The following is a 16562-nucleotide window of genomic DNA, read 5'->3' on the forward strand; positions in this document are numbered from 1 at the left end:
GCTAGCCATGGGATCATCTGAGCATTAAGCATGGTGACACATAATTGACACATAGTGTAACAGTGATTTAGGCAGCACTTTGAATTTATTTTTGTATCTCATATTTTTTATTGGACCATTGCCATGGTGACACATGATATTCAAATATTAATTTACCAAGAAAGCACTCAGTTCCAGGATAAGTCAGAACCCACTGGAAATCAATGCCATCCTTTCTCTTCCCCTTAAAAAGCTTCAGGTCAGGCCATTCTTTTGCATGCACCACAGAAAATAATTTGTGGTATGTTTACTCTGAGTGCTAAGATGGAGTTGTGTTTAGCAGCATTTTAATAGTAAAATTTACTTTACATAAATTCCAGCTCAGTGGAGAGTATTTGAGGGAGATGGAAGTTTTTATGGGATCTAGGATGAACACTTATTTTCAAACAAATTAAGGCTGCTCTGGTAGATGGTGTCAGCAAATGCCCTACTCTCCTCATCTCTGAGATTATATAGTTGAAGAATAACAGGACAGTGCAATGATTTGTATAATTTTAGGCCATGTAAATTATGTGAGGGTTGCAGCAGTCACTTTGCTAACCAAAATTTTCCTATCACATGCTCACTATGCCTTTGATTGCTCATAAGTGGCACATGAACAAACAGCATTTGCTTAGCATTATGAAGTGAACGGGAGAAATTTCATTTTACTCCTATACATTCACCTTCTTCCTAGAAGTTTCTCCCTGTGCTTTGTCTTTCAAGGCAAAAAGAGACTCTCCTTATAACACCCTGAAAACTTCGTCACTTGAGAAAATATTTACAGTTTGAAAGAAAATGAGGGAAAAGACTGAGTGTGAGGCTCTCCTATGGTCTTGAAATTAAAAACAATTTCTTTTTCAGGCTAACAATGTACTTTGCAATGATGCGTTAAGTAATGAAGTACTAACTAACATAAAATGTGTTTATTGTCTCCCACATAATACGGGTTTCTTAAGGAAATGGATCTTCTAATACCTTACACTCTTAACACGTCTTTCAAATTAATGGAAAATATAGTTAATATCATGTGAAAGTCGATTATTGCTGTTATTCCTAATTGATTACTTTACAGTGAAACACAAGTCATATTCTGCCCCTTGGTTAAAATGCTAACAAGAAGTGTTAGAGTGTTAAAACTCTGTATTTTGAAGTCCACCTGAATAAAAAAGCAGTGCTTTTACATTTGAAAATACAATTGTTTTAACCCTAGCTATCTGATTAAAGTCAGCAAGGGCACAAAAATTCTCTTCACATGACTTTTTCTTTGGGGATATTTTGTTTCTTTCTGCTGTTTTCCCATTTGCTACCCAGTAAATAATTGACTGACTATCAGCATAATCTCTGTTATAAGCCATTCCCTTTAATGCTATGGACTTTTTGTTTGGTAAGTAGTTTTGTGCTTTGCTAAGTTTACAGCAGCAGTGTTGTGTTTTGTGTTGATGTAAAATCTACTATAAAATTATTTTGAAGTTAAAACTGAAAGGTGGATTTCACCCTGATATAGCAAAATGCTGATAGTGGTTCATCTGCAGAAGAGTTTCCAGGTCTAGAGATATGATGAGTTATTTTTATGATAAAATTTCTCTTTTATCAGTGAGATGGAAGATGAGCAAATTTGCTGCTAGGCCTTTATCTGGGTTGTTTTTCTGCACAGAATGTGATCTAGCACAACATGATGTTACTATGATTTTATTTTTCACAGATGAAAGCTCTGACTTTCTGTGTAAAACCCTGCATTACCAAAAATCTGTTGAGCTATAGATTGTCCTCACCTAAACATCTCAAGGACTTGGTTTGAAATCAGCCAAAAATCAATTGTGGCTTGTTGTGCGGATCTCTGAGTGGGGCTGATCTCAAACCCTATTAAGCTTCTAATAATGGGTTTTGGTTTTGGTTTTGTTTTGTTTTTTCCCAGCATGCAGGGAGGTACTGCCCCTGACACTGAAGAGAGACACATGGGCTAACTCCCGCCTTGGGTGTTGCTGTAATTATTATCCCACAGCAGAAAAGTTGTAAGGGTATCTCACCATACTTTATCGACTGCTCTGGGATCTACATAAAATAAACAGCAAGAAAGGGTGGCAACTTTATTGCAGCAGCATTTCCAATTAAAGCGATCCTGCTGTAGTTTGTGCACAGGTGCTATAAAATATGAACTCTTCATTTTATTCCTGATCAATGCAGCTGTATTATCCTACTCACCCCCTCTGCTATTCCTGTTTGATTTAATTTCAGGGTATTTATTTCAGTACTTCACTACAGATTCAAGACTTTCCTTGAGAGGTTACACTGGAGTTCCCACAATTGAAATAAAAGCATGCAGGCATTTTGGTTTTATTACCCAAAAATCAATTTTTAATCCAGATGTAGCATTTAACAAGACTGTGTAGCTTTCAGTCGGCATAAAGGAGAAAAATTATTGTTTTCTAATCTCCTTTATCTCCTGATCAGCTCTCAGTTTGTGCAGGTGTGTGGATTACTGAGTTGAAAATCTAAAGGAGGGAGGATTCCACAATAGTCACCACTTTCTTCTCAGTGCTTTCTCTATCAGTGAATAAATCCTCAAACACAGGCTCAGCTACTGGCAGAAGCTGAAAATTCTTTATTCTAGACATCTCTACTGTCCAAATGAAAATGTAGCTAGTTAAGTACCTTTTTTTCTTATTTTCTTTTTTACTCCTCTTTGGTTTTTTTTTTTTTTTTTTTTTTTTTTTAAAGTTCTACAGAAGTAAGACATCATTTGCCTCCCTCTGGGTTCTCCATTGCCATCTTGTTTTATTCTGTCACTGTGGAATACTAACACAGTGTGTCTTGTCAGGCTGATAACTGGGCAAACCCTGAAACTCATCCCTTTCTGTCACTGGTTTCTTCTCTGGTCTACCTAGATTTTATCATACAACATCTCTAAACTATTTTTTATGTTCTTTATTATTTATAAATAAATAAATAAATTTGTTTATTGACTATTTACTTATGCATTTAATATTCTTGTCTGCAATGCTTCAGCTCACTAGAAATACTTTCTATTTGTGTTGGAGACAGCTATTTTCAGTATTTCAGAAACTAATGGGACACAAAACAGGTAGTCAATTGGTACCTTTACTGCTTACTATATATATTGCCCTGATTTTCTGTGATTTTCTTCTGTTTCACTTTTGTTTCATATTCAAGAAAAGAAAAAGGACCCTGCTGCCCGGCACCCTGTAGCTTCAAGAAAAGTTCTTGTGCATGAAGCGAATCTTCTCACTGAAGATTCATGCAGGACTGCATGCTGCCCAGGCATCTAAATAATATAGTAGATATCCAACAAAACCAATTTTTGGTAACACCTGCTGAGGCTTTCTTGCAGTTACCTTTCAACGTTTTGTGTCAGTATTGCATGATGCGTATATTTATTTTTTTGGTGAGAGAAAGATATTGAGACAGTTCTGAACAAGGTAAAAAATACCTAAGTAATCGAGAATAATTAGTGAACTCTGGGTTTGTACTGCCATGCAAAGGAAACACTAACTTTTATCTGAGCAGTACAAGCAGAAAGTTTTTGAAGAAAATGTAGAACTTGTATTTTGGCTTCAGTGGGGCTGTGTAGACAGGAATTTGGTGAGTCAGCCTAAATGGAAAAGGAGCTCCATTACAGCTTCCTTGTAAAAAATTATTTTCTTTCCCTGATTTACTTGATTTATTAATATCTTAGACATGCTGCAAAACTTATTCCTTAGGGTGCAATCTTGGGCAAAAGGTGTAGAACCACGGTGTAGTAATCCATCCCCCATCCCTGAGTCGGCATTTCTGTATAAGAAAAAAGGTTTCAGTTTACCTGAAACATATAAGGAAACCAAACTAGAAAGCTCTGTGTCTTTCTCTTTGTAATTGGCTCAATGCCAAGAGAGAAGCACCTGTTGGACCTTGTCACTGTCTTTCAAAGTTTGTACCTTTCCATATTGGCAATTTGCCCGTGGAACCCACCTTGACTATTAAGTACTAAAGGAACTACACAAAGAAACCAAAGAGCTTTTTGGGACTGCCGTAACAGCGTCAGAATGGTCTCTGCACTGTGTTCGACCTGCTTTTTCTTTACCTGTATATGTTTATTGTTTTCCTTGTTATTAAACCTTTTATTTTACAAAGCGTGTCCCGGAAGTTGTCTCGCTACGTGATTTAAGCCATTTCTCTGAACAGGGCTGGACCCTCAGAGGTATTTTGAAAAACCAATACCACGATCCTGTTTTTCAGTCTTCCTGTTAACTAGAAGAAAACTAGTATTTTGAGAAAAGTGTTAAGTGTTCATGCTGATTTACAGATTTTTAATTCAGAGTTGGTTGCTAAGAGAAGTGCATAAACACTTGGTCAACACAATATTACTGATCAAATAACTGAAGTAGATGAGGTAACAAATCTGGATTGATGTTGACAATGATCAACATGATGAAGTGCAGTGTTAGTAATTTTGTTGCAGTAATTTGTTTCTTTTAACTGAAGAACAAAATTAAACTGACATGACTGAGATACAGTATTTGGGGTCTCTTTTTAAAAGTTTTTCCTTATATTTCAAGGAAGTCCAGTTTCTATGCTGTGATGTCCCTTTGGTTTGAGCTGAGTCTTGTCAGGAGGCAAAACTGAGGCTGAAAAATTGTGTGTAATTATCTGTTCAAGGACTTCCAGTTTTTCAGAACAGAACAATAACCATGATTCAAAGTTTTTATGCAGTAGAGGTCTAATTATTTTAAAATGTGCCTAGGACTCTTCAGCCAGACAGTATAAATCCATCAAGGAATCATGTTTTGGAGGTAATATGTAATTTGAATTATCTGATCTTCAGTCTAATGAGCTTCCAAATATTCCTTGCATTTGTTGAGTTTTCCTATAACCATGTAAAGTTTTAAGTACCTTTAATCTTAGGTTTAATCATAACCATGGTGTGCTACCATGGATACAGAATGAAGTCAGGCTTGCAGACATTTTCTTCGGTTGCAAATTAAGATTTTTCTGAAAAACTAGTCCATTAAATAATTGGCATAATGTTTTTCTCACTGTCTTTGCATCTCTGATTACTCTCAGTGGCTGAAATGGTGTGCCCGTGGAATCTATAGTGGGCTGTTATTGCTACTTACATTATTTTTAGTAGTACTGCTCTAACATTTGCCTAATAGTTTTGGAGGGGTGGGGAATTTTGCAGAATTTTATAGAATGATACTAGAAATACTGTATGTTACTGAATACAAATAAAATCTCTCTTAATGATATTTATATTAAATTGTGCAGACAGGTGGAAAGTTTATAAAGAAGATAACTATGTATATAAATAGGAATAAGTGGAAGATTAAAATAATTTTATCTGCTTATGCTTCAATTCTTATTCTAGTGTTTGCCACCCCTTAAGTTTTAAATCCCAAATACTACATAGGTGGTTGTAGTATATTTTAGCCCAGCTAATCCCACTCTCTTGCACTCCATGACTTCTTTCTGGAAACTGTTTTGGAAGTAATCATGACAGTGTTCTACCCATAGCAAAATTACTTGAAATGTTTTTGGTGTTGGTTTTTTGTTGTTGTTGTTGTTGTTTTTGTTTTTGTTTTTGGGGGGGGGGTTGTGTGTGGGGGGGGTGTTGTTGTTGTTGGGGGGGGGTGTTTGTTTTGTTTTGGTGTTGTTTGTGTTTGTTGTTGTTGTTGTTTTGGGTTTGTTTGTTTTGGGTTTTTTGTTTGGTTTTTGGGGGGTTTGTTTCATTTTGTTTTTATTTAACCTAATTGCCGTGAGGAAGTGCTGAGGCCTGGTTTCCATTCCTATTTTAGAATCTCAGTAAAAGGCATGGGAGGTAACTTCCAGTTCTTAGTCAATAACTAAGATGAGAAGTGCAAACAACAGAAATTAATAAATCCAAAAATTTTAGGCACTGCAGTGAGCTGAGGTAGGACAATCTCCTAACTGTCATGATTTTACAGCAGTTCATGGAAAAGTAATTACATTCTCCTCAGCAAGATAGGTATTAAAAAGCAGGAGAATCTGCTATTCTTGAAAATTATCACTGCAAGGTATTACAAAATCTGTATAAATAGCTCTCCATCACTTTGGGGTTACTACAAGAAGCAACTGCAAGGCAGTACAATTTTCCTAACAAGGTACTTTCAGTTTTGGTTACAAAGCAATTGAATAAGTAATTTCTATTGACCAAGGACAGTTAATATCTTCCAAGGCCATTTCAATACAGATTTACCCAATCAGTGCAGTCCATTTTTTCTTGAAGGGCAGGAAAAGGCCATTTACTACTTAACCTCATCCTCATCCCAGGTACAGAAGGACAAGGCTGCCAGAAGGCATTTGCAGCTCAGGAATGAGGCAGATTTTAAATTAAGGACTCTGTGCATAACACCAGAACAGGTGGAGCATCAAGATCTTGGGGGATCAACTTCAAAATGTTAGGAGCTTGTCTAAATACGGTACACACTAATTAAATCATAGACTAAAGCATCTGATCAGAATTCTGTGTGTTGATAAGAGTGGAAAGGAAGAGTTATTCAGAGCTTGTCTGGCTCTGCCTCTGCGTTTTACTCCCTTCTGTCGTTCCGTTCATGCCGAATTTCACTCCTCATTTTAATAATTTCACTGATTGCAGTGAAGCAGCTGTACTACACCCCACAATTCCTCAAGTGGAGTCATCGGGATGCAAAACCATTCCTCAAGCACTTCCAAGGTATCACCGCAACTTTTCCTGCTGTCCCAAATTCACTGGGCACGTAAAATGCAGGAAATGTTCGTTATTTGGCAGAATAGCGGCACCCTGTGGCTCGTGCTTGACTTTGCTCTAAAATATTTTAAATCTTTCAGACTTCCTCTGGTGCATGCTGGTTATTATAACACAACTTAGAAGTTATTTTAGTCCATGAAAGGTAGCAGATTTCTTTTTAGAGACCTTGATGGCCTGCATATGAGATAAGAGCGCGTTGGAGGCAAGATTATGCCTCCATCTTCAAAATGCTATTGAAACGAAATTTTGTGTGTACTGATTTTCGTTATTCCCAGGACGCTACAAAGCCATCTCTAAGGTATTTACAGGCAATTATATGTCCAACAGTATGGAATAAAATTAGTCAAACTGAGCTGGACCTCAATTAGTGCCTTGGGTAGGGCTTTGTGAACCTGATCCCCTGATGTTTAGAAACCTAACATATTATTTCAATTCATTTGTCAAATAAGAAGCCTGGTGCTAATTTCTGCAGGCCCTGTGTTCTGCTGATGCAAAGGACTCTCAACAATGAGGTATTGTTCTGACCACCTTCCAGTATCACACCTCCTGTGCCCGTGACACCTTTGAGTGTCACTGTCATTCATAGAATCTTCAAAAAATCCTGCCATTCCTGTTAAAAAAAAAAAAAGGCAATGACACAAAATAAGCCACTGTTTGCACTCTTATTCATCTATTTTTTAATTTATTCTTTGTTAACCAGCCCTAGTATCACTACCATTTGTTCCACAGCCTATGTGATCAAATTTCTTTATTGATAAATCCCTGCAGAGGTTAGTGCTCTACTTGGAAAGAAGCAAAAATGTTGGCGTGTTTCTGGTTTTTGCTGGCCACCAAATTTTCAGCACTCAGCAGGGCTCAGCACAAGTCCCAGGTGATGGGTTTTGTTCCAGCATCACAGACATGTGCCTCGGCCATGCAATAAAAGCAATAATTAGCATTTCCAGAAGAGTAAATTATAACTAGAACACACAGAGAAGTATGAAGGATTTCTACTGCATTTTTGGGTGGAATTTTGTTGTGTAGGCCAAACAGGGCTCAACTAAAGCTGATCTGCTCAGAACCAGACCAACCTGTGAATCTCTTCTATGTGAAGGTGGATAAGTTTATGTAACTTATGCTTATTTCATATGCCCCATTGTGGCTAGTGTCTCTCTCTCCCAGAGCCCCAGCTTCATTTTTGCCTCGGCTAGCTTGAGAGACAAACCACAGTTGAAAGGATTTTTCCTCAGGACCCCAAACAACCCAGGAGCAGCTGGGAGCCTTTTCCTTTAGAGAGAGCAAGTCCCCATGGATGGCAAATGAAGGTCTGCATTTGATCCAGGGGAAATCAGGGCTTTATTCAGTATTTCTCCTGTGGTCCTGCCCTCACCTGAGACAGGATCTGGTCCCCGTCCCCCAGCCAAGAGGGATCTCCACCTGCTTTTCTGGCTTATATCCCGGGGAAGGGGCTAAACACAGTGACAAGCCACTACCCAATCAGGGATTAAGGTGTGAGTGGATCAGAGCTGGATTACATTCCAGGAAGGGAACAGTGTGGGAGTATGGGTAGGGAAAAGAGGCAGGGACAAACCTCAGGATGATACATTTTCCAGGGGAACAGGGGAGTACTGAAGAAACCATTACAAAATCCAATATGAAAATGAAATACAATATAAACCCAAATAATGCACAGCAACATCCCATCCTGATTTTGCACCTGTATTTCAGGGTTTTGTCTCAGACATTGAAGGAGCAGCTGAACAGCCCCTGCTAGCTGATTTTTCCTCAGATATACTGAAACAAGAATCACAGTTACAGAGCAGCAATTGCCCCTGCAGTTGCGGCTCGGGTGCAGGCAACACTACTAAGGTAAGGAATCCCACAGCAACCTGATGACAAACGTAAGAAAAAAAGGAGGAAGAGAGCAGAGAGAGGTTGGTGGATGTACAGTTGCATCATGAGAAGAAAGAAGATCCTTTTATTTTGTTTTTCTGTATTGACAGGCTTCTATCAGACTATCCCCTCTGCAGAAAAATGACAGCAAAATAGTGGAGATACCTGACTTGCTTTAAAATGACTGCACTGGATCTTTAGCAGGCGAGATACAACATTGCAGATCTCAGGAAGTAATTTGCCCTAATGACAAGTTAATTGGCATGTTTAAATACTAACAGCTGCTAAGTTGTTACTAGTGTTTACTCATGGATTCATATTTTCAATAATCAATGCCAATAAGACCTTTCAGGTTTGAACTGATGGATATTTCATCAGAGGCTTAGGAAACAACTCCATGGTAGGAAATTTACTGAAGAGATGCTGAAAAATAAATGCCATTCTCCTGAATTTTCAACTGTGATGTGAAAGAAAGGCATTATTTTTAAATAAATATCAGGTTCTGTAAGTACATTTGCAACTGTCTATCTACTTTGGTTCTAATGCAGAACAGAAATAATTATTTTAACACGTTAAAAGAAAGCGCAACTGGAATCCGTAAGTATGACATTTCAGTAACTGTGCTCTATCCTGTCTGTAGATAGTGCTGGATGGATCACCAGCAGTTCAAGACTCTCTATATTTAGGTCTTCTGAACATACACCAAAAGTTTGAAAAGGGTGTAGAAGATTTTTACGTCAAATCTGCCTGCATTTATTGTAAAATATACATAGGTGAGAATGAAATACCAATTAAAAAGAAATTCCAAATATTCAAAATGCAGTACATAGTATATGTGGGTTTTGTGGGTTTTTTTCCCCAAATTAAAAGTTATATCTCATGTTAAAATATATTTTACCATTAGCAAGCAAGTAGCATTTCCTGTACTCTGCAATGTGTAAGGGGTAACCGGCAGACAGGCAAGCTAGGTTATTGCAAAAATTTCTGGAAACTTAAATGAAGATTCTTATGCTAACAGAGAATGCTTCTTTCTGGGGAGGAAAAAAAAAAAAGGGGGGGGGAACCAACAAAAAACCCCCCACAAACACAACACCCTGATTTTTATATGTATAGATATTTATATTAATCTCATAGACCTAGACCTAGTAGCTGCTTTGTAACCTCAACTATTTAATAATAAAACAAACTAATTTTAAATTTACTGATTTATATGTTTTCTCTGAAAATTTCCTGATCAATAAGACTGAAGAAGGGTTGCATTTTCTTCCTTCATAATCTACCTTTTTAAACATGTTATTCCATGGAAAAAATATTGAGGTATATAAAATGCCAATATTTCACGAATTTGGTTGTAAAAATATATATTGCTGTTAGGGGTTATATGCATTATAATTGGAAGAAGCCTAATTTTAATCTGTGGAGAGTAGCTCACATTCAAGCCTGTACATTCTGTTTTAGGAAAGCTAATAATGAACAGAATAAAAGATGGATGTTCATCAGAAACTCGGGTCAGGTAAAGCACAGAAACATTTTTAGGCAAAAGCACTTTTTATTTTTAGACACTAAAATACTACATTTACACCCCCACTCCCCCCACCCCCCCCTCCTTTCTGAAGGAGGAGAATAAAACTCCTTAAAATCTGGTGGGTAGGAAAATTCTTGTCCTAATTTGAAAAATGACTCCTCAAGAATTTTACTCAGTAGAAGACTACACCTCAGAAATAAATAAATGTAAATAGCTGCTTTACATAATATAATTTTACCTACAGATATCTCTGATTCACTTTAACAGTGGTTATTATAGTTGTATAATAAAAAAGATATATTAATAGCTAAATAACTTATTAATGTATTTAACAGTAGTAATACACTGTTCATAAACTTTTGCAGAGAACAAAAACTAAAGCTGTAAAAGAATCCTTTTGCTGTAGATGTAAAAACACTAAGGAATGTCCTTCAAAGTAAGAACTCTTCCTCTTAAATACCCTTTTTTTTTTTTTTTTTTCTTCACCTGGACTTCTCTGTGAGACAGGAATGTCTGCTTTAGAGTGTATTTTGGAATCCATAGTCTTGCTTTCATCCAGAGGCCTCTGAACTATGCACTGCAAACACAGAGAGAAGTTTCAGCCTAAAATCTGGCTACCAGTGCAGCACCTGGAGCTAAAAATCAATACAGAGATGTTCACTGATGTTATTTCCTCTGTTAGATTTGATTATTGCAGCATTGGGGATGAACTGGTATTTTCTACATAAGAGCCTTGACTCCTTTCAGCCTTGACACCTGGAGAAACTACCCTCCCTTACCTCTAAATGATTTCCATGAATTTTGGTTGTTGTGTGTACTCTAAGGCATTATAGCACTGGAGTGGCTGTAGTTCCCAAGGCAGCATGGTGAATACACAAAGAAAGTATTGTGCAAGTGCTCCCATTCTGTTTTACTTTTCTCGCTGCGAATCTATAAGGCACCATATCAGCTTCTGCATCTTTCAGATGCTGAAGTGTAAAATTAATTAGTCATTTCTGTTTTATTATGTGGGACAGAAAAAGGGGATAGTGATTTGAGCGTAGTACATAATTTTAAATAATATAGGGTGAAACAAAAAAACAAACCCCTATGGGTAATAAATAAAGTTATAAATTAATATTGACCTGTTGAGTCCAGACACACACTGAAGCCTCTGTGCCTGATCTATTGCCTCCAGGAGCACAGTGATTTTGTTATCAAGAATGCATAGTTGTAAATATAATTGCCTTATGGATTTCTCTCCCCTTAGGTACCAATGTGAACAGCAGCAGAGAGGTGTGCTAAGCACAGGCACAGCTGGCAATGCCTTACAGTTCCAGGCATCACGTTTTCTTTGCCATCCTATTTCCATGAAATTTGAAGCTCTGAGATAAAGCAAAGCAATGATAGCAAATAACCCAGTTGAATTTCAGGCTACTGAATTACATTGGAAGGCAGTAGTTCCTAATTTTGCTTTTCTAGCCTGGCAGGCATTTCTAGTCTTTGAGACTTCCAGCTCTGCCAGAAAATATAGCTGCTACTACACACCAGTTATGTTAAATTGGAAGAATATCCACTTAAGTGTTTAAGTTTAATTAGAAATGCAAAAAAAATAGTCCCAAACCACAACTGTCTTTTGAAAAAGTAAATAAGAAAACAATAAATCCTAGAGGAGGATTGATTAAATCCTCCAACCTTTTAAGTGCTAAGAATGTTATATTTAAACTGTGAGCTAAAGACATGAGGGATCGCTGATGATTCCCAATGCAGCTGGCAGGGCAGCATTCAATGCCAGGTAGCTCATAGTGCTCCAGAGTTTGTGACCCAATCGAGTGATGATCTTCTTCTCCTTGCTTCACACAAGAGATGTGTGATGGATTTACACTGCATTTAGTTTTATGAGGCTCTCAGTATGTTCATTTTTCTACTCTGAGGATGAATTCGCCTAAGAAGGTAGAATTAAATATTTTGCTTTTTGTTTTCTGTAAAACAGATTAGATTAAAAACTGTGGCGGTCCAAGAATTGTTTTATTAAGTTTTTATAAGAAGTTTTATGTTATGGTTCAGTTCACTGTACCCCCAGTTCTGTAACAGTCCATCTCCTTTTGAGTTTTCTGTATAACAAGGTGTTCTATGTCAATTGTCCCACCCCCCACCTATCCGTGTCCATCCCCTCTCCCCCCCGGCTCTGGGGCATCCTGTCTGTCACTTTGGGACCCCTCCCCAGATTGGGAAATTCCAGAGGGAGGGCGTCGAGTGATAGGTTGCCCCGGGGGGAATTCCTTTTCTCTTGGTATCAGTGGTCAGAGGCTTGGAAGTGGACACCCCTTGTTGCCCCCTGAATCCCCTGATTTGTTATCCTGTTGTAACCTCCCCTGAACCTTCCCCCGCTCATAAGATGAGAGAGGGAGATTCAAACTTTCTCTGGCTGGCAGTTTGGACCAGCTGCGGACCTCCCACAGCTCGGCCTGAATAAAACCATCTTTTAACCTGCCTAGCCGAGAGCCATCCTTTCCTACTGCTGCTGCTGTCACGACACTATTTGGTCCAGCTGCTGCTGAGAAGCCGAGTCCAGCAGGTGAAGATAACCTGCTTGCATACCTGGACTGAAAACGTCCTGGCCGCTGTGCAGATCTGAGCCAGCCAGGGGCCAGCGTCCTCCTGGTGTGAAAAAGCACAGCCACAAAAAAACAAACAAACAAACAAACAAAAGAAACCCTTAAGCAGAAAAAAAAATCTTAACTGCCAATATATGCTTTGGTTTGCCTCATTTTTATCTTGTCTAAGTTCTCTTTAATGTTAAATTGCTCAACACACCAACCTGAGGGGATTTGTGGCAGAGTTGTAGCTCGGGAATTTTACGTGAATGCCTTTGCCACCAAATCCATTTCCTTTGCTTCCGTATGAAAATGTAATCACATTCAAGAGGTCACAATGAACTGCTATATTTAACTTTGTATTCTTATAAGATACTAAAACCAGCAAAAGAAGCTCTGCTTCTTCTTGTGGGTCCAAGAAAACCCCTTTGTCTTGGACACATTGCACCAACTGTGTCTAAATGTTACTTGGACAAATCAGATCTAACTTCAAATAAGATTCTTCATTTATGTGAATTTTTTTTATTTATTATGGGATCTAAATAAAACTTGGGGAACACTAACTTAATTTTCTTATTGAAAACTTCATTAGGAATTTTTTTGAAAGTTATGGAGGTTATTTCTGTCACCTCAAACAAATACATTAATATATACCATTTGTTATATGTGTATATGATAATTCATGCAAATAAAATTGTCATATATTTTTATGTACTGTTAAAATATATTCTTATAAGCTTTAAAACTCACAAGCCAGAGACTGCAACATAATGTCAAAACCACCTGGACAAAGGAGGGAGGACTTCATTTACAATAAAATAAGTGTGGCCAGCTCGGAGATGGATCATCCATCAAGGTGATCCGAGGAACGCCAGGCGATGAATATGTGATAAATATCCAGAGATTGAGTTAACCAGGGCCATCAGAGAGATACATCTCAATGCCGGATTCCAGGAACACGATCATGGGTGTTCATCACTTTCCAGACATATTTTGTTCAACTTGCCACAGAGAAAGAACTCCTCATGAATACGTCTAGTCCGAAACAGAAGAAAGGGGACTCAGCCTCAGGCGAAACAAAACGTATAAAAATCACTCAGACAGGACAGTCGGTGTGGAGCACAGGAGACCCTCTGCTGCAGCGGGCAAACCTGTGTCTCACCCAGCGCCGACAGCCAGGCTCGGCACTGACCATTTTTTTTTTCTTTTTTTGATAGTGGTTTTTTGTTGCTCTCTAAAATTCTATTTGGATCTTTTTTTAATAAATTTCCCTCATTTAATAAATTGGAGCGTTTTTCATTTATAACACCATTCACGTATATAGGGCCTAGCATGCAAACAGGAGAAATTACAGTTTTACACTAGACATCTGTCTTGGTTTGAAAGACAGGTATCTGCTAGGGAGGGGCTGGGCCTCTCTAGGAATGGGGAATTCCAATCCCCTCCCTCCAAGTTATTATAATTTAGAAAATTACAGGGGCTTTTCAGGCAGAGGTACGGGGAAAAGAATAACAGTATAACTAGTAAATAACTAGTAAATATAACAAGGCAAACAAACAACAACTACAGCATTAATAATAAACAGAACCAGGAACCTCGAGAGTCTTTGTTTCACAAAGCCCGGGGCAGTCTGATCTCTTGGGACCCCGAGAGCACCAAGCTGGAACGGTGGAAACTCCCGGGCTGGTGGCTGGAACAGCAGGATGTCCCTGGCAGGCAGAGGGGTGCGGGGCTACAGCGTGGCACAAAGAGCAGTGCTGGAGAAGCCACGACTCCTGGACAGGGCTGGCCCAGCTCCAGCAGGGCAGGTGAAGGAGCTCAGAATTCCTGAGCACACGAGCAGATGATGGTAGATCTCCCAGGACCGGACTTTCTCTTGACAGTGGACTTCTCCCACAGGAAAAAAACCCCCACAGCCTGACCGTCCTCTCCACTGCCCAGAGCAAAACAGCACCCTCAGCTCCCCCAGCTCTGTCCTTTTTCCTCCCCCAAAAACTCGTGTGATCTTCCCCCTCCCGACGTCTTTTGTGTTAGACAAGCACCATCTAAGCAACAGCACTTTGTCTCAGCAACTTATGGGGAAAAATTCTTTAAGGCAAAAAGGAACAAGCCTAACATCCAACAACATCAAATAAATAAATTTGTACACAATAATTAAGCAGACTATAAGCACTTCTCAGTATGAGAGCAAGTAATCAAGGGGTGTTTCTTTAGTATAGAGGTTGTCACATCTGCCTCTCACACTGCTGGCTTGAAGGCAAAACCAGCAAGAGACTCCAAGTCAGAAAAAAACAATTTAACAGGAGAGAAAAAAAGTAAAATAAAATAAAATAAAACACATGCAATGGTACAAACGATCACTGACAGAGTCAGAATACAACCTGAAACCGTGGTGGTAGCAGTCCAGATGAAGTGGTCTTGTTGAAGCAGTGTTCTTGCAGAAAGGTCTGGTAGCTCTTGTCCTCTGGGAATCCAGTGGGTAAGGCTGCCTGTGCTGTCCCAAATCCCAGGTTACATCCAGGTGGGCATGCTTGGCTCCTCCCCCTGGGCAGAGCATCTCACAATGGGCTGATATCATTTTATCAGTCTTGCAATGGGTCCTTGATTGCCCATTAAACAGAGATAGCTCCTGGGGAGAGTTATCTATGAGTCATGCAGCAGGGCATTGATGGGCCATTAACAGAAGATGGTCTGGAGGCAGGGGGCAAGGGAAACAGTGCACAACCTAGCTTCAACAGCTCATGTAGATGGTGATGGAATACATACTTTGGGCACATCTTACATTGTAACCCAGGACACGCACAAACATTCCCTGGTTGGTAATGGGGAAAAAAAAAAAAAAATTATTTCCGATTTCATCAAGTTGGACTCAATGATTTTAAGGGCCTTTTCCAGCTTAAATGATTCTAAGTAAAGAAATATGAGGTTCGTCCATTGTCACCATGCAAGTGAAAATTAATCTGTTCAATCTGAGTTGTGCTTTGGTATTGCTGACATTTACGCATGCTCTTTTCCCGTTTTGTGTAATGCATCAGCCTGAAAACCCACAATTATTGTTGCAGAAGAGTAAACATTTTCCCAGAAATAAAATTTTATTTGCAAGCTTCACAAATTTGAAATGGCAGGTTGCCACAGCCTAGTGCAATCAGATATTTTGGGCTATGTTTTCCAAAGCGCTAGAAGCTCACTCGTAATGGGATTGTAATAAATCACCAAGCCAAATTCAGTAAATCAAAATTTAGAATTTTATTTTGAGATTTAAACACAGTGTCCGGTAGCCACAATTAAAAGGGACAGCATCGAATCCCGGGGTTTCGGCACTGGGTGAACGCGGTAACCGACTCTGTCAGCCTGTCACCCCCTCTGTTCACAAACTGGGTCCAATACTGCTGGTTTTTATACAGTCTTCCACTGAGAGCGGGCTGAGACGGTAAGACTCTTGCTTCGGGGTAGCTTTATTAGATATTCATGATCATGTCTGGGGTCCGTTGAATGGATTCTCAAAGCAGAACAATGTGATGATTGCTGTGTTCGGAGAAGGTTTGGAAATGTTAACATCGGGCCGGAACAGATCAGATATTGATCTGATTTAATCATTCGGTCGTCAGGGCACCCATCGTCCTTTTGTGCCTTCCAAAGCGGTTCCCGGCAGGAATTCCTTGTGTCCCCTTGTGCAGTTTTAGTCTCAGTTAACCCTATACACACCTTTAGGTTTACTGATCTTAAACCAAACTTAAAGTAGATCAATTTTACATGGTATATTATTCCATTTTACAGTGAATCAATTACATATCATATTGCTTAACATGAATTAACTTTAAGACAT

The sequence above is a fragment of the Hirundo rustica genome, chromosome Z (genome assembly GCF_015227805.2).
Source record: "Hirundo rustica isolate bHirRus1 chromosome Z, bHirRus1.pri.v3, whole genome shotgun sequence".
Classification (NCBI taxonomy): domain Eukaryota; kingdom Metazoa; phylum Chordata; class Aves; order Passeriformes; family Hirundinidae; genus Hirundo; species Hirundo rustica.